We start from the raw sequence: 24,606 nt of genomic DNA on the forward strand, positions 1-24,606 counted from the left end.
GAACTACAGGTACCAGCGGGCCCAGTTTCCCCCCGCATGCTGGTACTTGTGGTTCTCCAATTGCCAGCTTGCGGGGAGGCTTGCTGGGACTTGTAGTTTTGCTACAAAAAAACAATATATATTTTTTTTTACACAAAAGGCTATCATGCCCCCATCCGCCGCCCTTGGATGGGGGGGGGGGGTGGGACAGCCTCAGGCTTCACCCCTGGCCCTTGGGTGACTGGCGGGGAGGACCCCTTGATTTAAGGGGTCCCCACTCCAGGGTACCCCGGCCAGGGGTGACTAGTTGGGGATTTAATGCCACGGCCGCAGGGACCAATATAAAAGTGTCCCCCGGCTGTGGCATTATCTCTTTGGCTAGTGGAGCCCCGTGCTGGTGTTAAAAATACGGGGGACCCCTACGTCTTTTGTCCCCCATATTTTTGGCACCAGGACCAGGCGCAGAGCCCGGTGCTGGTTATTAAAATACGGGGGAACCCCTGTCATTTTTCCCCCTGTATTTTTACAACCAGGACCGGCTCAAAGAGCCCGAGGCTGGTTATGCTTAGGAGGGGGGACCCCACGCATTTTTTTTCAGGATTTATTGAACACTTTTGTGCCATCCATGAAGTCGAATCCAGGCCGCCCACTATTCGTCAATTGGTCCGTTTTTCGACAGCGGGACTGTCGAATCCGTTATTTATTGAATATGTCGAATACGGGTCCCGGCGGGAGGGCTTCGCCTGTCGAATTGTGTAATAAAGTTGACAATTGCATATACCCCATAGTCTCAAACTGTGCCAACAAGCTGGAAATACTATAACTTAGACGGAGGATGAGCGGCTGTTTTAGACTCCCATTGTTAGTCTTCATCTTTAAAAGACTTTTCGCCACCCATATAAAATCAAAATTCAAAGCAAACTTCAAGAAATTTCTGTTTTTCTTGACTCTGAAGCATCTAAGAATTTCTTTAGTGCCTCCTTGGTCTTAGAATTGGCAGTTTGTGCAGAATCTTTTGTATCTTGTAGTTACTGGTGGAAATTGGCTGCAAAATGGCTATGTTTATCCAAAAACCTCATGGTTATTGCAAGTAGGGGCTCTTCATCAAGAGGTATACGCTTTCTGGTTATTCCCCAGGCTATAAACACCATTATTCTGGGCATTCCATTGCTGCAAAGCTGCCCTCCACAAGTGGGTTGGGTGTCCAGTCAGATTCTTTCATGGGGCTCTTCGTGCAATTTGGAATGTCTGCAGAAGGCCACTCCTCGTCAAGTTTCATATTTGTCGACACCAGAAACTCAGGCCCTGTCCGAATACAAATTACAACATTAATGAGCATTTATCTGCAATTCCTGCAGAAACTAGTTTATTCTTCAAAGAAAAAAAAAAAAGTCAGAGGGCCTTCATCCTTGTAAAAACTTCAGATATCTGAATACCATTGTTATAAAAAAAATCTATATACCCTCTATAATATCTAAAATTATTTGACCCATTTAAAAAGAGGCTCAAATCATGAGACTGGATCGCCATGGAGCATAGAATTTAATTCATGTTAAGGCAATACCAGAGAAGGGCACATTGAATTTCATGTGATGCCAGCAATGCTACTGCAGTGTTCCAGAGCTTTATGAATGAATTCTTCCTAGATTTGCGTTATAAATTTGTGGTTGTGTGTTTCGATGATCTATGACTCATCTCTAGGATTTTTATTCACAACTGTAAACATGTCAAGGTAGTACTCAACTAGACTCACCTCTACTGCAAAGTGGAAAAATTCTGCTTTGATCAGACCACTATTCAGTTCCTGGGCTATATCACATATGTTAAAGGTCTTCAGATGGATCTAGAGAAGGCGAAATGGCCTCAACCATCACACATTAAGGCTACAAAGGGATTACTTGGCATTAGAAAATTTATCAAGGTATATGCATCCGTGCTAGCACCCACCACTGCTCTTACTTGTAATAGAGCTAACTGTACTACCTGGCCTTCAGAGGTAATTTAGCCTTCACATTTGATCAGAGACTAAATCCTTGTCAAGCATGATGGTCGTTTTTTTTTTTTTAAACTCCTTTAAAACCTCAATCACCATCCCCCACCCTGAGAGAAAAATAAGAAAACAGTCATGATTTCCCATTCTTTTTATTCACATGACAAGGGCTCAACTGAGTTGAACCCTATTTTAAAACCTGGTAATATAATACTAGCAGATACTACCTTAGATCATTGGAGACCTTTTCCTGAAAATATACATTATGGTAAGAACTTACCTTTGATAACATTATTTCTCCTAAGTCCACAGGATACATTGTGATATGGTGGAGCGACAGCGGATATGCACCAAACGGTCAAAGCTTTTTGGCCTCCCAGCATGCAGCGGGCCCGTCCATATATCCCCACCTCCTGGCTCAGGCAATTCAGTTGTTTTCCAAAGCTCAAGGCAGAAGCATCACGTAGAGCCCTAGTCAGGCGAGAATAACACACATGCACACCCTTCCATACAAGTGGTTAGAGGTTAGTGAGTAAAAGGATCCTAGAATCAGGTGCGTCAGGGTGGCTACCCTGTGGATTTAGGAGAAATAATGTTATCAAAGGTAAGTTCTTACCATAACGTATATTTCTCCTGCAGGATCCACAAGATACATTGGGATATCCCAAAGCAATTTAGTAGTGGGGACGCTCCTGATTGGACAGGAGAATCCTTCGCTCGAATTCAGCGTCCCGCGAGGCAAAGGTATCCACGGCATAATGTCTAATGAATGTGTTAATGGAAGACCATGTGGCTGTCTTACATATCTGTTCTGCTGAAGCACCACGTTGTGCTGCCCATGATGGACCTACCTTACGCGTAGAGTGAGAAGAGACATTGGTGGTCATTCCGAGTTGATCGCAGCCAGCAACTTTTTGCTGCTGCTGCGATCAAGTAGTACACGCCTATGGGGGAGTGTATTTTAGCTTAGCAGGGCTGCGATCGCTTGTACAGCCCTGCTAAGCTAAAAAATTTTCAAGCAGAACTCGACTAGCCCTGGACATAGTTACCCTGTGTGATGATCTCTGCGATGCTGGAGCCGGCTTTGACGACATACCTCCGCCCTCCGTTCTTCTGGACATGCCTGCGTTTTCCTTACCACTACCCGAAAACGTCAGCCAACGGTCCAGATCCGCCCAGGTACGCCTTCTTTCTGTCAATCTTCTTGCGGTCAGCTCTGCGACCGCTTTCTTCGTTGTCCTGGATGTAACCCGGCGACCCCTGTTGCCAGGCAACATCGCGCATGTGCAGTGCGGCCGCCGCGCAAGCACATTCTGGACCCGGTTGCACCGCAGCGACAAACTGCTGCGTGCAAACGGGTCGGAATGGCCCCCATTATCCGGACACCGAGTTCAGTTTGTGAATATGCTTCTGAAATAAGTCATCCGAAGCCACCTCGCCAGTTTTTGCTTATCAGCAGGCCATCCTCTCATGAAATCTGTAGAGAACAAAGAGAATCTGTCTTTCTGATAGCAGTGGTACGATCTATGTAGATCCTTAAGGCACGGACTATGTCCCACAATGCATCTCCCGCAGAAAGGTCAGGCCCTTGGAAAGCCAGGACTACAACTTCTTCATTAAAGGTGGAATTTAGACACACCCTTAGGAAGATACCCAGATTTAGTTTTGAGAACGGCTCTATCTGGAAAAATAAATAAATCAGAAATGGAGGACGACATAATACCCCTAAATCTGTAACTCTTCTAGCTGAAGCCATGGCCAGCAGAAAGAGAACTTCAGCTGTCAACCATTTAAGATCCACTCTATTAAGTGGTTCAAACGGGGGAACTTAAAGACTTTAAACTAAACTTAAGTCCCAAAGCACTGTAGGAGGAACAAAAGTAGGTTGAATGCATAGCATTCCCTGGAAAAAAGTGGCACATCCTGTAGGTTAATAATAATAATAATTATAATAATAATAATTTTTATTTATATAGCGCTCTTTCTCCAACAGGACTCAAGGCGCTTTACAGACATCAAAAACAATGCACATAATACAGAAGATTTGAGTAATACAACAATAGACAAGCAACACAGACATAAAAGAAAACCTTAAGCCCACAGAAAGCATAACGCAGGATTGGTGCAGGCATTTTGGGTAATAACTTCCAAGGGTTGTGTATTCCACCCTTATAGGTACCAAGTGCAGCAGCCGTCTTGGGCGCTAAGCGTAGGATTACCCAGGGTGGAATAGTCCACCCCTAGAAGAGATGACACAAAATGGGGGTGATTTCAGAGTCCTACAGTTTAGAGTAGGGTTCCAACAAAACCACAAGGTCCATGTATTTTTCATCCCATCCACAAGTGTACCATATGGGGCAGCCATGTTGGGCGCACTTTGAAGGTTACACTGTGGGAGGTGAGCCATACAAGGGCCAAGTTCATATATGGGAAAACTGATGCTTATGTAGTAGTATGATGTACCCTGCATGTAGGGCACAATGGCAAAGTGTGCAATCAGTGGAGGTAAACATTACAGGAAAAACACATGGTGGGGTGAAGCGAGCAATGGAAAGAAAAAAAAACACAATAGCAGGTAACTAGTGGCAGAAGTAGGAGTGGGATAACATTTTGATCAGATCTTAGTTCGGGTGGGTAGGAGAATGAGGGGGGCATACTCAGACGCAATGGGGATGTCCCTGCTGATCCTGGTCCTGGTGCTCTGCCCCCACAGTTCCCTGTTCATCTTGATGGTTAGGCCCAGGGGCAGACTGACAATTTTCTTTTGGAACCATACAGCCAGTGCTGACACTTGCACTCTCAAGGAAGCCACCCTTAAACCTTTATCCATTCCTGCCTGAAGGAATGCTAAGATTCTGGAAACTCTGAAAGACCTGGGGTCAAATTTCCGTTCACTACACCATTGAATATAGGCTTGCCATATTCGGTGATAAATGCGAGCTGAGGAAGGTCAAGAGGATTCTCACAACAGGTAATTCAAACAATGCTCAGAGCAAGGAAGTTGTGAGAATCCTCTTGACTTCAGGCTGGAGGTCTCAAGAGCCACGCCGTCAAAGACAGTCAATCCAGATGTCTGTGATTACAAGGCCCCTGAATCAGTAGATCTGGAAGTTGAGGTAATAGGAATGAAGCATCCATCGACATGCTCTACAGATCTGTGTACCAAGGTCTTCTGGGCCAAGCCGGAGCTCTTAGTATCATGGCACCCTGGGTAACAGGGCGATGGGAGGAAAAACATAGGCCAAATGAAAGTCCCATCTCATTGACAGGGCATCCACAAAGATCGCTTTGGGATCCTTTGTTCTTTATCCGTATGCTCGCACCTTGTGGTTCTGACGGGATGCCATGAGATCTCTCTCTGGCAACCCCCATCTGTCGACCAGGGTCTGGAAGACTTCCGGGTGTAGGGCCCATTCGTTTGCATGAATGGTGTGCCGACTGACAAAATCTGCTTCCCAGTTTAGGACTCCTGGAACGAACACTGCAGACACGGCTGGAAGATGAAGTTCTGCCCACTTTAACATGTGACTTACTTCTTTCATTGCTTTCCGGCTGCGAGTTCCTCCCCGATGGTTGAGGTACGCTACTGCCATTGCATTGTCCGAGCGGATTTGGACTGGTTTCCCCTGAAGGATGTCCTTTGCCTGATTCAACGCCATGTAAATGGCTCGGAGTTCCAATATATTTATTGGCAGGCGACTTTCTTCCTTGGTCCACTGCCCCTGGAAGCAATTTCTTTCTGACACTGCTCCCCAGCCCTGAAGGCTGGTATCCGTTGTCAGAATTTCCCAATCTGATATTCAAAAAGGTCTCCATTTGTCTAGATGTCTGTAGCCACCAGCCTAATGACCTCCTTACTTTCTGAGTAAGGACTATAGTCTGTGTTTTTATTGTCCGATGAAAACCATTCCCATTTGGTAAGGATCAGATGTTGCAGCGGCCTTGAATGGAACTGAGCATACTCTACCATGTTGACATCATCAATCCCATCACATGCATTGCTGCGTGAATGGATACTTTCGGACTGTGTAGAAGCTCCTGAATCCTTAACAGAAGTTTGGCTATTTTGTTCAGAGGTAAAATTACTCTCTGAAGGTCTGAATCCAATACAACTCCCCAGTGACTCATCCGCTGTGACGGAACCAGATACGATTTTGCCCAGTTTATGAGCTAACGGTGCTTCTGCAGACACTCTATTATCTGTGCAGATGACACAGAAGCAATTCCCGAGACTATGCCAGGATTAAAAAATCGTTGAGGAATGGAAAAATTCTTATCCCCTGCTGGCGGGGATAAGCTGCCATTATCACCATGAGCACATAATCAACTAAAATAAGAATTTACTAACCGATAATTCTATTTCTCGTAGTCCGTAGTGGATGCTGGGGACTCCGTAAGGACCATGGGGAATAGCGGCTCCGCAGGAGACTGGGCACATCTAAAGAAAGCTTTAGGACTATCTGGTGTGCACTGGCTCCTCCCCCTATGACCCTCCTCCAAGCCTCAGTTAGGATACTGTGCCAGGAAGGATTTTGAATCCCGGGTAAGACTCATACCAGCCACACCAATCACACCGTACAACTTGTGATCTGAACCAAGTTAACAGCATGATAACAGAGGAGCCTCTAGAAAAGATGGCTCACTACAGCAATAACCCGATTTTTTGGTAACAATAACTATGTACCAGTATTGCAGACAATCCGCACTTGGGATGGGCGCCCAGCATCCACTACGGACTACGAGAAATAGAATTATCGGTAAGTAAATTCTTATTTTCTCTAACGTCCTAAGTGGATGCTGGGGACTCCGTAAGGACCATGGGGATTATACCAAAGCTCCCAAACGGGCGGGAGAGTGCGGATGACTCTGCAGCACCAATTGAGAGAACTCCAGGTCCTCCTCAGCCAGGGTATCAATTTTGTAGAATTTTACAAACGTATTTGCTCCTGACCAAGTAGCTGCTCGGCAAAGTTGTAAAGCCGAGACCCCTCGGGCAGCCGCCCAAGATGAGCCCACCTTCCTTGTGGAGTGGGCATTTACAGATTTTTGGCTGTGGCAGGCCTGCCACAGAATGTGCAAGCTGAATTGTACTACAAATCCAACGAGCAATAGTCTGCTTAGAAGCAGGAGCACCCAGCTTGTTGGGTGCATACAGGATAAACAGCGAGTCAGATTTTCTGACTCCAGCCGTCCTGGAAACATATACCTTCAGGGCCCTGACAACGTCCAGCAACTTGGAGTCCTCCAAGTCCCTAGTAGCCGCAGGCACCACAATAGGTTGGTTCAGGTGAAACGCTGAAACCACCTTAGGGAGAAACTGAGGACGAGTCCTCAATTCCGCCCTGTCCGAATGGAAAATCAGATAAGGGCTTTTACAGGATAAAGCCGCCAATTCTGACACGCGCCTGGCCCAGGCCAGGGCCAACAGCATGACCACTTTCCATGTGAGATATTTTAACTCCACAGATTTAAGTGGTTCAAACCAATGTGACTTTTGGAACCCAAAAAAACTACATTGAGATCCCAAAGTGCCACTGGAGGCACAAAAGGAGGCTGTATATGCAGTACCCCTTTTACAAACGTCTGAACTTCAGGGACTGAAGCTAGTTCTTTTTGGAAGAAAATTGACAGGGCCGAAATTTGAACCTTAATGGACCTCAATTTCAGGCCCATAGACACTCCTGTTTGCAGGAAATGCAGGAATCGACCCAGTTGAATTTCCTCCGTCGGGCCTTACTGGCCTCGCACCACGCAACATATTTTCGCCAAATGTGGTGATAATGTTTTGCGGTTACATCCTTCCTGGCTTTGATCAGGATAGGGATGACTTCATCCGGAATGCCTTTTTTTCTTCAGGATCCGGCGTTCAACCGCCATGCCGTCAAACGCAGCCGCGGTAAGTCTTGGAACAGACAGGGTCCTTGTTGGAGCAGGTCCCTTCTTAGAGGTAGAGGCCACGGATCCTCCGTGAGCATCTCTTGAAGTTCCGGTTACCAAGTCCTTCTTGGCCAATCCGGAGCCACGAATATAGTGCTTACTCCTCTCCATCTTATCAATCTCAGTACCTTGGGTATGAGAGGCAGAGGAGGGAACACATACACTGACTGGTACACCCACGGTGTTACCAGAGCGTCTACAGCTATTGCCTGAGGGTCCCTTGACCTGGCGCAATACCTGTCGAGTTTTTCCCAACGGTTTATAATCATGTGGAAGACTTCTGGGTGAAGTCCCCACTCTCCCGGGTGGAGGTCGTGCTGAGGAAGTCTGCTTCCCAGTTGTCCACTCCCGGAATGAATACTGCTGACAGTGCTATCACATGATTTTCCGCCCAGCGAAGAATCCTTGCAGCTTCTGCCATTGCCCTCCTGCTTCTTGTGCCACCCTGTCTGTTTACGTGGGTGACTGCCGTGATCTTGTCCGACTGGATCAACACCGGCTGACCTTGAAGCAGAGGTCTTGCTAAGCTTAGAGCATTGTAAATGGCCCTTAGCTTCAGGATATTTATGTGAAGTGATGTCTCCAGGCTTGACCATAAGCCCTGGATATTCCTTCCCTGTGTGACTGCTCCCCAGCCTCGCAGGCTGGCATCCGTGGTCACCAGGACCCAGTCCTGAATGCCGAATCTGCGGCCCTCTAGAAAATGAGCACTCTGCAACCACCACAGGAGGGACACCCTTGTCCTTGGTGACAGGGTTATCCGCTGATGCATCTGAAGATGCGACCCGGACCATTTGTCCAGCAGGTCCCACTGGAAAGTTCTTGCGTGGAATCTGCCGAATGGGATTGCTTCCTAGGAAGCCACCATTTTACCCAGAACCCTTGTGCATTGATGCACTGAGACTTGGCTCGGTTTTAGGAGGTTCCTGACTAGCTCGGATAACTCCCTGGCTTTCCCCTCCGGGAGAAACACCTTTTTCTGGACTGTGTCCAGGATCATCCCTAGGAACAGAAGACAAGTCGTCGGAACCAGCTGCGATCTTGGAATATTGAGAATCCAATCGTGCTGCCGCAACACTACCTGAGATAGTGCTACACCGACCTCCAACTGTTCCCTGGATCTTACCCTTATCAGGGAATCGTCCAAGTAAGGGATAACTAAAATTCCCTTCCTTCGAAGGAATATCATCATTTCGGCCATTACCTTGGTAAAGACCCGGGGTGCCGTGGACCATCCATACGGCAGCGTCTGAACTGATAGTGACAGTTCTGTACCATAAACCTGAGGTACCCTTGGTGAGAAGGGTAAATTTTGACATGAAGGTAAGCATCCTTGATGTCCCGAGACATCATGTAGTCCCCTTCTTCCAGGTTCGCAATCACTGCTCTGAGTGACTCAATCTTGAATTTGAACCTCTGTATGTAAGTGTTCAAAGATTTTAGATTTAGAATCGGTCTCACCGAGCCGTCCGGCTTCGGTACCACAACAGTGTGGAATAATACCCCGTTCCCTGTTGCAGGAGGGGTACCTTGATTATCACCTGCTGGGAATACAGCTTGTGAATGGCTTCCAAGACTGTCTCCCTGTCAGAAGGAGACATCGGTAAAGCCGACTTTAGGAAAACGGCGAGGGGGAGACGTCTCGAATTCTAATTTGTACCCCTGAGATATCACCTGAAGGATCCAGGGGTCTACTTGCGAGTGAGCCCACTGCGCGCTGAAATTCATTGAGACGGGCCCCCCACCGTGCCTGATTCTGCTTGTAAAGCCCCAGCGTCATACTGAGGGCTTGGCAGAGGCGGGAGAGGGTTTCTGTTCCTGGGAACTGGCTGATTTCTGCAGCCTTTTTCCTCTCCCTCTGTCACGGGGCAGAAATGAGGAACATTTTGCCCGCTTGTCCACGAAAAGACTGCGCCTGATAATACGGCGTCTTCTCATGTTGAGAGGCGACCTGGGGTACAAACGTGGATTTCCCAGCTGTTGCCGTGGCCACCAGGTCTGAAAGACCGACCCCAAATAACTCCTCCCCTTATTAAGGCAATACTTCCAAATGCCGTTTGGAATACGCATCACCTGACCACTGACGTGTCCATAACCCTCTACTGGTAGAAATGGACAACGCACTTAGACTTGATGCCAGTCGGCAAATATTCCGCTGTGCATCACGCATATATAGAAATGCATCTTTTAAATGCTCTATAGGCAAAATATACTGTCCCTATCTAGGGTATCAATATTTTCAGTCAGGGAATCCGACCACGCCAACCCAGCACTGCACATCCAGGCTGAGGCGATTGCTGGTCGCAGTATAACACCAGTATGTGTGTAAATACATTTTAGGATACCCTCCTGCTTTCTATCAGCAGGATCCTTAAGGGCGGCCATCTCAGGAGAGGGTAGAGCCCTTACAAGCGTGTGAGCGCTTTATCCACCCTAGGGGGTGTTTCCCAACGCACCCTAACCTCTGGCGGGAAAGGATATAATGCCAATAACATTTTAGAAATTATCAGTTATCGGGGGAAAACCACACATCATCACACACCTCATTTAATTTCTCAGATTCAGGAAAACTACAGGTAGTTTTTCCTCACCGAACATAATACCCCTTTTTGGTGGTACTCGTATTATCAGAAATGTGTAAAACATTTTTCATTGCCTCAATCATGTAACGTGTGGCCCTACTGGAAGTCACATTTGTCTCTTCACCGTCGACACTGGAGTCATTATCCGTGTCGGCGTCTATATCTGCCATCTGAGGTAACGGGCGCTTTAGAGCCCCTGACGGCCTATGAGACGTCTGGACAGGCACAAGCTGAGTAGCCGGCTGTCTCATGTCAACCACTGTCTTTTATACAGAGCTGACACTGTCACGTAATTCCTTCCAACAGTTCATCCACTCAGGTGTCGACCCCCTAGGGGGTGACATCACTATTACAGGCAATCTGCTCCGTCTCCACATCATTTTTCTCCTCATACATGTCGACACAAACGTACCGACATACAGCACACACACAGGGAATGCTCTGATAGAGGACAGGACCCCACTAGCCCTTTGGGGAGACAGAGGGAGAGTTTGCCAGCACACACCAAAGCGCTATATATATACAGGGATAACCTTATATAAGTGTTTTTCCCCTTATAGCTGCTGTATTGTTAATACTGCGCCTAATTAGTGCCCCCCTCTCTTTTTTAACCCTTTCTGTAGTGTAGTGACTGCAGGGGAGAGCCAGGGGAGCTTCCCTTCAACGGAGCTGTGAGGGAAAATGGCGCCAGTGTGCTGAGGAGATAGGCTCCGCCCCTTTTTCGCGGACTTTTCTCCTGCTTTTTTATGGATTCTGGCAGGGGTTAAAATTCATCCATATAGCCCTGGGGGCTATATGTGATGTATTTTCGCCAGCCAAGGTGTTTTTATTGCTGCTCAGGGCGCCCCCCCCTAGCGCCCTGCACCCTCAGTGACCGAAGTGTGCTGAGGAGCAATGGCGCACAGCTGCAGTGCTGTGCGCTACCTTGGTGAAGACAGGATGTCTTCTGCCGCCGATTTTCAGGACCTCTTCTGTCTTCTGGCTCTGTAAGGGGGCCGGCGGCGCGGCTCTGGGACCCATCCATGGCTGGGCCTGTGATTGTCCCTCTGGAGCTAATGTCCAGTAGCCTAAGAAGCCCAATCCACTCTGCACGCAGGTGAGTTCGCTTCTTCTCCCCTTAGTCCCTCGATGCAGTGAGCCTGTTGCCAGCAGGTCTCACTGAAAATAAAAAACCTAAACTAAAACTTTCACTAAGAAGCTCAGGAGAGCCCCTAGTGTGCACCCTTCTCGTTCGGGCACAAAGATCTAACTGAGGCTTGGAGGAGGGTCATAGGGGGAGGAGCCAGTGCACACCAGATAGTCCTAAAGCTTTCTTTAGATGTGCCCAGTCTCCTGCGGAGCCGCTATTCCCCATGGTCCTTACAGAGTCCCCAGCATCCACTTAGGACGTTAGAGAAAGATACATTTCAAGTATGTAGGAGAAATATATTACTGCATTACTTTATAAAATTTTAACCATATTCAGATGCATAGCGAAAGAAACCACAGTAATATCAGACCGATGCATTATGCACTTATCCAACTATTCGTACTCAAAAGGTAGATACTTAGTGCTGTATAACCGATACTCAGTAGAGTGGGATACAGGGAGACTTACTCCGCTTCCAGGATTGAGCAATACGTTTGCGAACACTGAGTGGATCCAGACGCTATTAGTGTACACCGCCGCTCCGTGAACCTATAGTGAAAACAGATGCCCAAGTGAGAACTGATGCACAAGTCACACAGCCGCCTATGCTGCGACTGGGTCCCTTAGTACACAGCGTCTCAGGCGGAAGCGGGAAAACAATTCATGGCGGGAGACTTGGAGAAAACTGGTCATGAACCGGGGGGGGAGGTGCGACCAGGGGAGTGTCTAACTCCCCACTGCTGACATCAAACCTAGGGATCGCGGCCTCATACTACCCCTGGAGTCAGTAGCGGATCTTGCCACGGGCAAGTAGGACTTATGCCCGGTGCGCCGCCTTCCGGAGGGCGCCGCACCAGGGCAAGATCCGCTGCTGCTGTACCCCACGCTGCCACCGTGAAGAGAAACTAGACGCGTACGCGTCTAGTTTCCCATCGTGGAGAGGTCCTTTACTGTGCGGTACGCGATGACGTCATCGCGCACCGCACAGCAAAGGTCCTCTCCACAAAGGGAACTAGACGCTACGCGTCTAGTTCTCCTTCGTGGAGAGGACCTTTGCTGTGCGGTGCGATATGACGTCATTGCGCACCGCACATCATTTCAGTCTGTACAGGGGGCGTAAATGACCACGCCCCCTGTACGTAGCCACGCCCCCATTGTCGCCCGAGGCACCCAGCGCCCAAGAACCGGCCCTGCCTGGAGCCTATGATCTCTAGGGCTTAGCTCTTGCACTCTCGGTGGCAGCCACGTCAGCGACTGTTTGGTAGTCTCCTCCCAAACAGTGCTGCTGTGTCTGTGTTCCCCCTCTAAGCAGGACCGATGCCTTACCTTCTCCCCGTGCTCCAGCCACAGCCTGGTAACGTTTGCTGGATCTGCTAGTTTTATCCAACACAGACGCCCGCCGAAACAGCACTGTACTCGTGGGTAAGCGTTGTCGCGACACGGTGGAGAGTTGTTGGAGTGACTCTTTCTAATGTACGTATAAGACGCTGTTTAGAAAGATCACTCAAAAAAAATAATAAGACTATAAAAATAAAATAAAGAAAGCTTATGGCTGCTAAAACCCAACAGACCTTAAGACCATGGTCCGGCTCCTGCCGCACCAAATAAAAAACTGATTTGCCTAAGCCAGGAGGCGGGGACATATGGACTGGCCCACTGCATGCTTGGAGGCCAAAAAGCTTTGACCGTATGGTGCAGATCCACTGTCGCTCCAACATATCCCAATGTATCCTGTGGATACCCTGTGGACCCTGCAGGAGAAAGCCCTTATCTTCAGATTTGCGCTCCAAACTTGGGCCTATCGCCATTGATTCTCTGGACTAGGAAACACTTGGTGTTTAGAAGTTTTAAGTGCCCATTTTGTCTAAAAAAGACACAGGACCCGATGTAATGGCTTGAGAGACTCCGGCCAAACTAGTAAAAAATTTTAAAGTAGCAAAAGATTACAAGGCAAAACCAACCAGGTTTTGCCTTGTAAACGTTTGCTGCTTTAAAAAAAGTACGAGTATGAACGGTGTCTCGGCGCTCTGGCCATCTCGCAACCCATTACATCCGGCCCAAAGACTTTGTAACCGTTTGCACCAATTATGTGCAAGATAGGGCTCTAACCCAGCAAGCCATTTGATCCACTTCTGCTTCTCCGTATACCAGACATACCGTGAACTCATCTCTTCATTGATTTCATCTGTGAATAACCATCATCAGAAGTTGCAATATTATCTGGTAGATTGTGTACAGTTTTTCAAAAATGGTCCAATTTGTTCCTTAAAAAGGTTTGCCTTATTCTCCTAAACTGTCTTAATGGATGTTCATAAGAAATTGTACATGATCTGGAGGGCCTTATGAAAGGAATTAGACATCAAACTGAAACTTTTCTTTTCCATTGCATATCATCCAGTTTAAGAGTGTATATAAGAAGTTAGAGAAGTTCCTAATAATTAACAGTTCAACTGAGTGAGTTCGTCTTCTCCCATGGGCAGAATTCGCCCACAATAATCACTATCATCAGTCTTCTGATTCAACTCTGTTCTCCATGGTTTATGGATGCAAGCACCGATGCAGGTCTCTGCAAATGTCCCATGTTCCGAAATATCAGCAGCAAGTTCTGTTTTGTGTAGTCTACATGGAGTAAGGAGTAATGTTCTTAAGACCTCCAGTGACTACAAAATCTGAGCAGACGAAAAGAGGAAGCTGGTACCTTCCCTCAATCCATGATTCATCTGTCCCTTTAAAATTTCCCAATGGTGACATTCCAACTTCAGCTGCCAAAATCATTACAGTGTCCCAAAAGTTTCAATGTCTCACACCTGAAACCATTGATACACATCAGATTTTGTTCTCCTACTCATTCCCCAAATACATTAATAGCGCATGACCATGAAGAATGTGAAGTTCAAGAGTTATTAGACTCTCTAATTTCCCAAAGAACATTTTATCCCCTAGTGGATTGGAAAGGTTTTGGGCCAGAAGAATGTTCATGGGTAAAAGATTTGAATATCCATGCACCTGGTATTCTAAAGCAGTTTCATGCTAGGTTCAGTAACAAGTCTTTCTTGGCATGTTTTGTACCAACCCCTAAGATGAGGATGCCATCATAGAATGGCCCTCTGTGCTCACATAGCGGGCCAGCCAGGTTTCTGGGCAGTCTGCTCTCCAACTGCTGAGCAGGCTGGGGTGCCGGCTCTTTTCTATCAGCGGCATCAAACATGTCCCATAGAGGTCACATCGGCATCAATTTCAAATACCCACCCTATTTAAGGAAGGCTCTGGCACTATTCTAGTACCAGAGTATTAGATCATACCTTGCTCCAGCATCTATTACGTTGCCGATCCCTGTGTACCAACTTTTGCTTGTCCTGACTACATACAGTTTCCTGTGTCTCGTGACCTTGTCTTGTCTCACCATCTAGTTATTCATCTGTGCCCCTTGACCTTGGATTGTTTCCTGTGCTGCTGTTTTGCCTGAGACCCTGGCCTTGGACTTCATGGCTACCTATTTTGCTGCCTATCTCGTACCTCTATATGAAAACTGGTTATCAGAAGGTACTCTGCTTTCTATATAATTCCTCAAAGAGTGTGGTGACCATGGCAACAGTACTTCCAGCAACTTTATAGTAATTAATGCAAATCATATTATTTCACCTATTTCTTATCACATCGATAGGATAATGTAGATTGGGCAAGGTGTCTGTGAGAGTCCTGCACATAATAAAAACACATTATGATTTAACAACAATATTAGGAAGACAGCTCAAAATGGCTCAACACCCTTTTTCTTGCTGTTGTCTTAGTTGCCAATACCCTATGGTAACAATTTTATGTAGCCATCAATATGAGATTCACTAAGAACATTTTCACTGCCAAAGCTTGTTGTGGGATAAACAGTACAGTAAGTCATTACAGACAGAATAGGGTAGGTCATACAAGTTACAGGAAGCATTAACCCAACTCCTCCCCCTCCCCACACCTTTCTGACAACTTTCAAATTACACAAGCACGTCAGGGGAGTTGGCATAGTTGTAATGTTTGAGGGTAACTAATTACTGCTGGCACAAAAGTGGGTACATATGAATGTGCGGGATGCACTACATATACCGGCTATCGGGATCCCAGCGTTAAGGAGACTGATGCCGGAATCCCAACAGCCGTCATTTTACAGACAAATGGAATCCCGACACCCACCTGGTATTCCCACTCTGTTGGTGGGTCCACGCCACCAACAGTGGCAAGCACAGCAAGCTTGCGAGAGGACTTGCTGCCGGGATTCCGGCAGATAGGATGCTGCTGTCAGTATAGTGTCAGTCAGCATCCCGTCTGCCGAGATAGCGTATGTACCCTATGTGCATTGTACTTCAGTGCTGAAGGGCTAGTTATATTTACTAGAGAGTAACACTAGCTCTTTTACAGTGCTCTTCTTACTAACAGAAGCATACCCTATGTTTACTAGTCCATCAACTATACATTTCCCAAATCATACTGCAATGCACAGTGGTTGGCTTAAAAAAAAAAAAAGATGTTATAAGTCGTCACTGCTCTACATTTCTGTACAATTTTACTTTATTCTGCTGTGCCCTTTCAAATACATGCTGCATACAATTTGTTGTGTTTTATTTAATAATCGACTTTACAATGCATGTCCTGCATGTATTTCCTAATTTAGAGTAAAAGCAAACAATCGCCTACAAAACTTTTCCTAAAATAAATACAGTACAAATGGAACATACATTAATTATGATTTCTGTAGTTAAATTTTTTTTTTTTAAAAACTTTATTACAAACTTTTTTTTTTATTTATTTTATTTTTTATCATTCATCAGTATACAACATCTGAAAGACTGGGATTCAAGAAATTATATAGTTATAAAAGCTTACATGTATTGCTACAACACAGGTATATATATATACAGGACAGTTCCAAAATCTATTTAAAAAAGTTAGGATTATTTTTTTTTGTTAAAAACTCCAAATAATCCAGCCAGCTGATTTGACACTTGTATAAAATTATTTAAAAAAAAAAAAAAAAAAAAAAAAAAAAAAAAAAATGTAGATATCCGAGGCACTCAAGAAACATAAACCACTTGTGTTGCTTGTGTTTCTTCTTGAATGAAGTGTTTTCAAATATTTTCTGGTAACATAATTTGGGGGGATAATAAGGCTTTCACATTCCTGGCCTTGCTGAATGGTGGAATGGTGGAAAATATATAAATACCAAACTCTGGTGTTTCAAGTAAAAATTGTGTAGATTTAATTTTTTTTTAAATAAAATAAAATAAAACTGCTTCATTTGTGTATTTTAAGTAATGTCTCTTCCCACCTCCCAAAAAGAACGGATAACTGGGATAGTGTAAGAAAAAAAAATCCTCACTATAAATCATGTGTTCATATCTGGATATTTTAAATGGTTAGTGTATGGTCTATTAAATATATCCAGTCTGTATTAGAAGCAGCAATGCAAGTGACTGTTGCAGTCTAAAGTCTGCCAACCATCACTTGCTCTCCCCCTTCCAACACAGAATGCAGCCACCCAGCAAGGCTGCAAATGTTTCCATATCCCCGTTGTTTCTACACACAGGTAAAGTAAACAAAAATGACAGGATTCCAGCTAAAAAAATATAAAAATACTTATGAACGATTCAAGGCAGTTTTCCAGAAAAATTCCAAAAACCCAGAACCACTCCCTCCCTTCAAAATATATCTACAAAAATAAAGGGATTTGCACCCTACAATTTTAATGCTACATTTACTATAATAACAAACATTTCTCTCTGAGATAACATAAGGAGAGATTTTGAAAAAGCTCTGTTCTACCATCCATTCTGTTGCATATTGTACTTGCATTGTAAAGTAGCCATGTCATGCAGCCAGAGGATTAGAAACACTGCTTTCGTTTAAATTGTATCTTTTAAAAAATACAGCATGGCATTTTGTTTATCACATATAACAATACAAGAGGTTCAAAAGACAATAGCTGTTTATAGTAACGAGAAAAAAAAATGAAAAAGGATCATAACAGGAAATTATGTAGAGGGATAAATGAGATCTGTCACATAATTAAATTTGTGCAGGCAAAATGAGGGCACTTCATCACCCACTCTCTCTTCCTACCATTATCTGGGAACATTTGGTTACAAAAATAAAAATGTAATGAAAAGGTAAGAACACCGTAAACATAATTTGGGCTGGAAACATTTAGCAGATCCTGCATATCAGGGGACATATTTTGCTGAACAGTAAACACAATATGACTGATCCCCTTGAGACCAAAGATGTTGACCACTCCAAGAAGATCTAACGGACATAATTAGGGAAGCACATGAGCTGTAATATGTCACATGGAAGGCGTGTTGGGGGATGAGCCAGCCATTACAAGTTCCCCATGGACTAAGTCCTGAAAAAGACCATATACACGAAATCTTGAGAATACCAACTCACAGAGGTTTTGATTTTGCGTTGCTCCAGGTTTGCACATCTGGAGTTTACAGAGAAAACAAAACAAAACACAAAAAAACAAACACCACATTACATAGATACCTGTGTACTAGTTCCTTTGCATGACCAACCTCAGAGCTGCACAAATTCCTTGAACTCCAGAGGAATCTCATCCTTTGATAATTTCTGGCTGATGAACAAAACATTCAAGGATATTGTAGCATAGGAACTTTTACAGATTTGTAACACCAAAAGGTGCTATGAACTTGGGTTCCAAGAGAGTTGAAATTAGAAAAAAAGACATCTAGCGCAAAACGCTTCAGAATAGGATGACATAATAAGGGTAGAGCATAAACAAGTTGTAGAAAGGTAGGAAGATAGACAGCACAGTGGTTGAGGCAAAGGAATTAAGGAAAGGGGTAAGAGTGTTGCGGCTCTTTTTGTATTTTTAGAAATTTTTGTTCTGAATTTTATTAAAAAAAATTCCATTGGAAAAACAAAAACCTGAAAAAAAGTGATATCTATTTGTTCTAAGTTTAAAAAAAAATCTCTGATGCCTATTTATGTATACATTTCATTGTTTTTTTATACTCCAAGAGAATAAAAGAAAAAAGTTGCTTGTTTTTGTCTTAGAAGTATAGGCACACGGTCAGGGAAATTATCATTGCTCCCCAGAGTTGAAGGGGTGAATAGTATCTGGGCGTACTTTCTACAACTTCCACCATCTTTAAATACGTTTATGTGTTTCTGTTTTTAGTTAAGGCAATTTCCTCATGACGTCTCTTCTTTCTTTAAGCAGAAGTCCAAAGTTGAGATGTCAATCCGAGTCAATTTTAAAAATCTTCTTTTTTTTTTTTCTTTTTTTTTCATTCCCCACTGGAAAACTCAGACGTAAGAGTCCACTTCTCAGGAAAATATAGTCAAGGCCACAAAGACTTCCGTGTCTCAAAGGTTTTTCCAAACAAAGAAAAAATGTAAAACAAATTTTCAAATTTATAATTATATATATAAAAAAAATAACCCAAAGAACTGTGAAATAGTTCAAAGAAGCACGATGAAACTGTTGAGAGAAGAAAACAACTACAATTAGATTGGAAACAAGTCTTTTGCACATATAATGTACAAAAAAAAAAAAACCCACAAACAAAAATGAACTGTAAAGCCAAAATAACTTTGTCTTAACCTGACTTCTCAGTACAGTCCTATGGAAAAGTTAAATGCTACAGAGCATTTTCATTCCTCTTTGGCGCAATGGCAGTATTTTGCATTCAGTGACAAGGCGACTATTTTTTTTTAACTAATCAGTGCTAATAATCTGTACTGTCAGTTATTGCAGCGATACAAACTGCAGTTGTGCTGGTATTTACCATACTGATGACCCTTTTGGAACCCCAGCAAAAACCTGGCTCATCTGTGAAGGTTTTCTCCTTGGTGCTAGTGAATGGATAATAGGATTTTGGTTACCTACCGGTAAATCCTTTTCTCGTAGTCCGTAGAGGATGCTGGAGTCCACATTAGTACCATGGGGTAAAGATGGGTCCACCAGGAGCCATTGGCACTTTAAGAGTTTGAGAGTGTGGGCTGGCTCCTCCCTCTATGCCCCTCCTACCAGACTCAGTCTAGAAACTGTGCCCGAGGAGACGGACATCTTCGAGAGAAGGATTTAACACAGATAGTGGCGAGAATCATACCAGCTCACACATACAAGGCACATCAAGATAACTAGCTTGAAAAAACTCAGCAACTGCTGAAACAGTACTTACCAAGTAACAATGCAGTACATAACTAAACAAAGTCGTACTGAACCAGATAACGGTTGCAGGAAAACGGCGGGCGCCCAGCATCCTCTACTGACTACGAGAAAAGGATTTACCGGTAGGTAACCAAAATCCTATTTTCTCTTACGTCCTAGAGAATGCTAGGGTCCACATTAGTACCACCACGGGGATGTACCAAAGCTCCCAGAACGGGAGGGAGAGCGCGGAGGCTCCTGCAGAACTGATTGGCCTCTGATGATCTGAAGTTCAGTCAAAGTATCGAACTTGTAGAACTTAGCAAACGTGTTCAACCCAGACCAAGTTGCTGCTCGGCAAAGTTGCAACGCCGAGACACCCTGGGCAGCTGCCCAGGAAGACCCCACCTTACGAGTAGAGTGGGCCTTAACAGATTTAGTACACGGCAATCCTGCCGTAGAATAAGCGTGCTGGATAGTGAATCTAATCCAGCGAGAGATCGTCTGCTTAGAAGCTTGACACCCAATTTTCTTGGGATCATATAGGACAGAGTCCGACTTTCTGTGACAAGAAGTTCTCTTCACATATATCTTCAGAGCCCTCACAACATCCAAGGACTTTGATGTAATTGAGGAGTCAGTAGACACTGGCACCACAATAGGTTGGTTGATATGAAATGCCGACACAACCTTCGGAAGAAACTGCTGACATGTCCGGAGCTCAGCTCTATGTTCGTGGAAGATCAAGTAAGGGATTTTTTTTCCATAAAGTTTTTATTAAGTAGATGAGATACAACACAGGGGATGTCAATAACAATGTGTAACAGGATTCATACAAAATTATCAAATTGCAGAGAATACCACGATAGAGAAACCAGAATCCAAACATGGGAAGATTCCTGTGGCTATATGCAATTATAAACCATTAATCAGTCTCATCATTTTTTTTATTATAGTAGGAAACAGAATAGAAATGGGGAGATATGAGGCGACAGAGAGAAAAAAGGAGAAGGATAGGGATAGAGTCTAAAAAGAGGTGGGAAGAAGAAGAGTATAGGAAAAATATAGAACAGAAATATGGGGGATACCTCGACCGGTCCCGCCCTCTGGAAGATAAACAAAAAACAAAAACAACGTGATACTGCAGTGTACATGTTATAAGAAAGCGAAGGCTAGTCAATGAAAGGGTGGTGGGGTCTTAAAAAAAAAAAAAGAGGTCCAGGGTTCCCATACCCTAAGAAAGGTCCCAGAAGAACCCTTTAAAATGCTAATAATGTGTTCCATAGTATGGATGTGCCATATTTTCCCCACAATTTCTCCCAGAGTGGGAACCTCTGGGGATTTCCATGTTGAGGCTATGGCACATCTAGCCGCTAGGACTATATGGGTGAATAGTGTAGTCTGACAACGAGAAGCTCCAGGTAGAGACCCGGCGAGAAGAAAATGTTTGGGGCATAAGGGTAACTGAATATCTAGAATTGAATTAATCAAAGACCCTATTTCCTTCCATAGGGGGAATAACTTAGGGCATTCCCACCAAATATGCAGAAACATTCCGTCCAGGGCTCTGCATCTCCAACATAAGGGAGAGAACTCCAGGTACATTTTAGCGGGTCGAGTGGGGATCATCTATAAAAAAGCTGATATGTGTTTTCCTTTGCTCGTACGCAAATGGAACTAGACGCTAGGCTCGAATAAATGTCAGACCACTCTTCATTATCTAGCGTTTCTCCTAGGTCTAGTTCTCATGCCCTCTCGTGAGGCTCTCTATCCACCTGAGAAGGGAGCATAAGAGATCTATAAATAGTGGAAATAAATCCTTTGGTCGAGTCCTTATGCATTGCAAGGTCCTCTAAAGTGGTTAGGGATCTATGATTAAGTTGTTGGAGGAGCGTAGAGTGGAGGTGCCGAATCTGCAAATATTGGAAGAAAAATTTATGGGAGATAGCGAATTTGGCTTGGACATCAGAGAAGGAAGGGAACAGGGAATCTGCTGTTAGGTCATTTAGCAATTTTATACCACCCTCCCGCCAATGTGAAAAGGCAGTTAGTTGACGACCTGGTTGAAATACGGGGTTATCAAACAGTGGAATCAGAGGGCTAGGGTATGGGGCTATTTGATATTTGCGATTAGCTGAGTCCCAGATGTCTAGAGAATGGGATATTACAGGATGGGATTTAGCCGAACGTGGTCCCGCTGAACAGGAAAGCCACAATAAAGAAGATATATAGTGCAAGTTAAGAGTATCAGTTTCTATCGAGACCCAAACCCTCTCATTTTTGGGACTATTCCATTGTATACATTGTGCTGATTTGGCAGCCATATAGTAGGCTTTAAAGTCTGGAACCCAAAGACCGCCCTCCGATGAATGTTTTTGTAATGTTACACGTTTCATTCTAGGCTTCTTTTTAGACCAAATAAATTGTGAAGTGGTGTGTTGGAGATGTTTGAAGACGTAGGGAGGCACCTGAGTTGGAAGTGTCTGGAATAAATAGAGAAGTCTCGGCAATAAATTCATTTTAACGGCATTGATACGGCCAATCTAGGAAATATAGCGACTCCCCCAGTTTTCAAGATCTCTTTGGAGTTGAGCAAGTAGCTTGGGGTAATTAGCTTGGAAAAGATTATAGTAATTCTTGGTGATGGCAACTCCCAGGTACGTGAGTTGTTGCGTGTTCCATCGAAAATGAAACATGCGTTTTAGGCTCTCTCTAGCGCAGAGGTTCCCAAACGCGGTCCTCAAGGCACCCCAACGGTCCTGGTTTTAAATGTATCCTTGTTTGGCCACATGTGACTTAATTAGAACCTTAGTCAATTTTATTTAACCATGTGTGCTGAGCCATGGCTATACCTAAAACCTGGACTGTTGGGTGCCTTGAGGACCGCGTTTGGGAACCTCTGCTCTAGCGTTTTGCGTGATATAAAAATCCAAGACCTCAGTCTTGTCAGTATTAATAGCCAGAGAGTACACCAAACTCCTCTATTTCCCGAAAAAGGTGGGGCAGAGTGTATAGGATCGGAGATTGTGAGTAGAAAGTCGGCCGCGTATAATGCAATTTTGTGTTCGGTAGAGCCCACCTTCACTCCTTTTATATGTGGGTTGGCACGTATCCATGCAGCCAAGGGTTCTATAGAGAGGGCAAATATTAGAGGGGAAAGAGGGCAACCCTGTCGCGTACCATTGGTAATTGGGAAGGGCGGGGACATCACTCCATTGGCGAGTACAGCTGCCCTGGGATTATCATATAATGCAGATATTCCTCGAAAGAAACGGCCCGTAAGAAACATAAAAGGCCACTGGATCCAATCGAACGCGTTTTCGGCGTCCAAGCCCATGACCAAAGCTGGAATCTTCCACTTATGTATTTCATGGATCAGATCGATCATCCTACGTGTGTTGTCAAGTGCTTGTCGTCCCAGTATAAAACAGACCTGGTCAGGATGGATCAGTTTGGGGAGAAGGGGGCCCAGTCTTTTTGCCAGTAGTTTCACATAGATCTTAATGTACACATTCAAAAGCGATATAGGTCTGTAATTAGTGACTAGGTCTGGGTCTCGATCGGGTTTTGGGATAACAACTATACTCGCCAAGGAAGTCATAACATCAAAGCACGCACCGTTTAATAAGTCATTAATAAAACTTTAAAGAAAGGGAGTAATTACTGCAGCACATTTTTTGTAATATTGGGGGGAAAACCCATCCGGGCCTGGGGCAGCTGATGTTTTAAGTCCTTTAATGGTGCCATGAATTTCTCTCTCTGTGATATTAACATTTAATTCTAAAAGTTGTTGGTCAGAGATACGAGGGAGTAGGGTGTCAGAGAAAAAAGTGGAGAGGGACAGGGTGTCCCGGGGTTCTCGAGGAGATGTGGGATTATTGAGGTTATAGAGTTTTTTGTAGTAGGTCTGAAATTCCTGTACTATTTTCTCAGGATCATATGTAGTAGTCCCTGCGGGTTGAGATATAATTTTGTTAATCAGGCTCGAGGCTTTTTTTGTCATAATTTACTTGCCAGAATGGAGTCTGCTTTGTCTTCTTTATCGTAATATTTCTGTTGAAGTCGTTTTAAGATAAAGGCCAATCTGCGTGATAACAGTTGTAAGAGTCTACCTCTTAGGGGTATATGCAATTCACGGTGAATCGCGGCAATTTTTCGCCGTTTTTTAATTCGACTTAATTCGACAGGTGAATTCCGGAAGGTGGCTTCCGGAATTCACCATATTCAATGAAAAACGGATTCGCCAGAGTCGCGGGCGAAAATCGGCCGATTTGGCGGATTTTGCCGCGATTTAAAAAAATGGGAAAAACCCGAAAAAAAAAAATGGCGTGGGGTCCCCCCTCCAAAGCATAACCAGCCTCGGGCTCTTCAAGCTGGTCCTGGTTCTAAAAATGCAGGGGAAAAATTGGGCAGGGATCCCCCGTATTTTTAAAACCAGCACCGGGCTCTGCGCCTGGTGCTGGTGCCAAAAATACGGGGGACAAAAAGAGTAGGGGTCCCCCGTATTTTTAACACCAGCATCGGGCTCCACTAGCTGGACAGATAATGCCACAGCCGGGGGTCACTTTTATGCCGTGCCCTGCGGCCGTGGCATTAACTACCCAACTAGTCACCCCTGGCCGGGGTACCCTGGGGGAGTGGGGACCCCTTCAATCAAGGGGTCCCCCCCCCCGCCACCCAAGGGCCAGGGGTGAAGCCCGAGGCTGTCCCCCCCCATCCAATGGGCTGCGGATGGGGGGGGCTGATAGCCTTTTGTGATAATAAAAAGATATTGTTTTTTCCAGTAGTACTACAAGTCCCAGCAAGCCTCCCCCGCAAGCTGGTACTT

General features: G+C 44.8%; 1 protein-coding gene across 6 annotated transcripts in view; it reads right to left on the minus strand.

Moving 5' to 3' along the window:
- Positions 1-16,633: 16,633 nt before the first annotated feature.
- Positions 16,634-24,606, minus strand: part of TCF3 (transcription factor 3) — a 399,616-nt gene continuing 391,643 nt past the window's right edge. For all 6 annotated transcript variants that reach the window (XM_063915799.1, XM_063915809.1, XM_063915820.1 and 3 more), the window contains exon 21: positions 16,634-19,106. The gene's annotated coding sequence lies outside the window, so the exon portion shown is untranslated. The remainder of the gene's footprint in view (positions 19,107-24,606) is intronic.

This window comes from Pseudophryne corroboree, chromosome 1 (assembly GCF_028390025.1).
Source record: "Pseudophryne corroboree isolate aPseCor3 chromosome 1, aPseCor3.hap2, whole genome shotgun sequence".
Lineage (NCBI taxonomy): Eukaryota > Metazoa > Chordata > Amphibia > Anura > Myobatrachidae > Pseudophryne > Pseudophryne corroboree.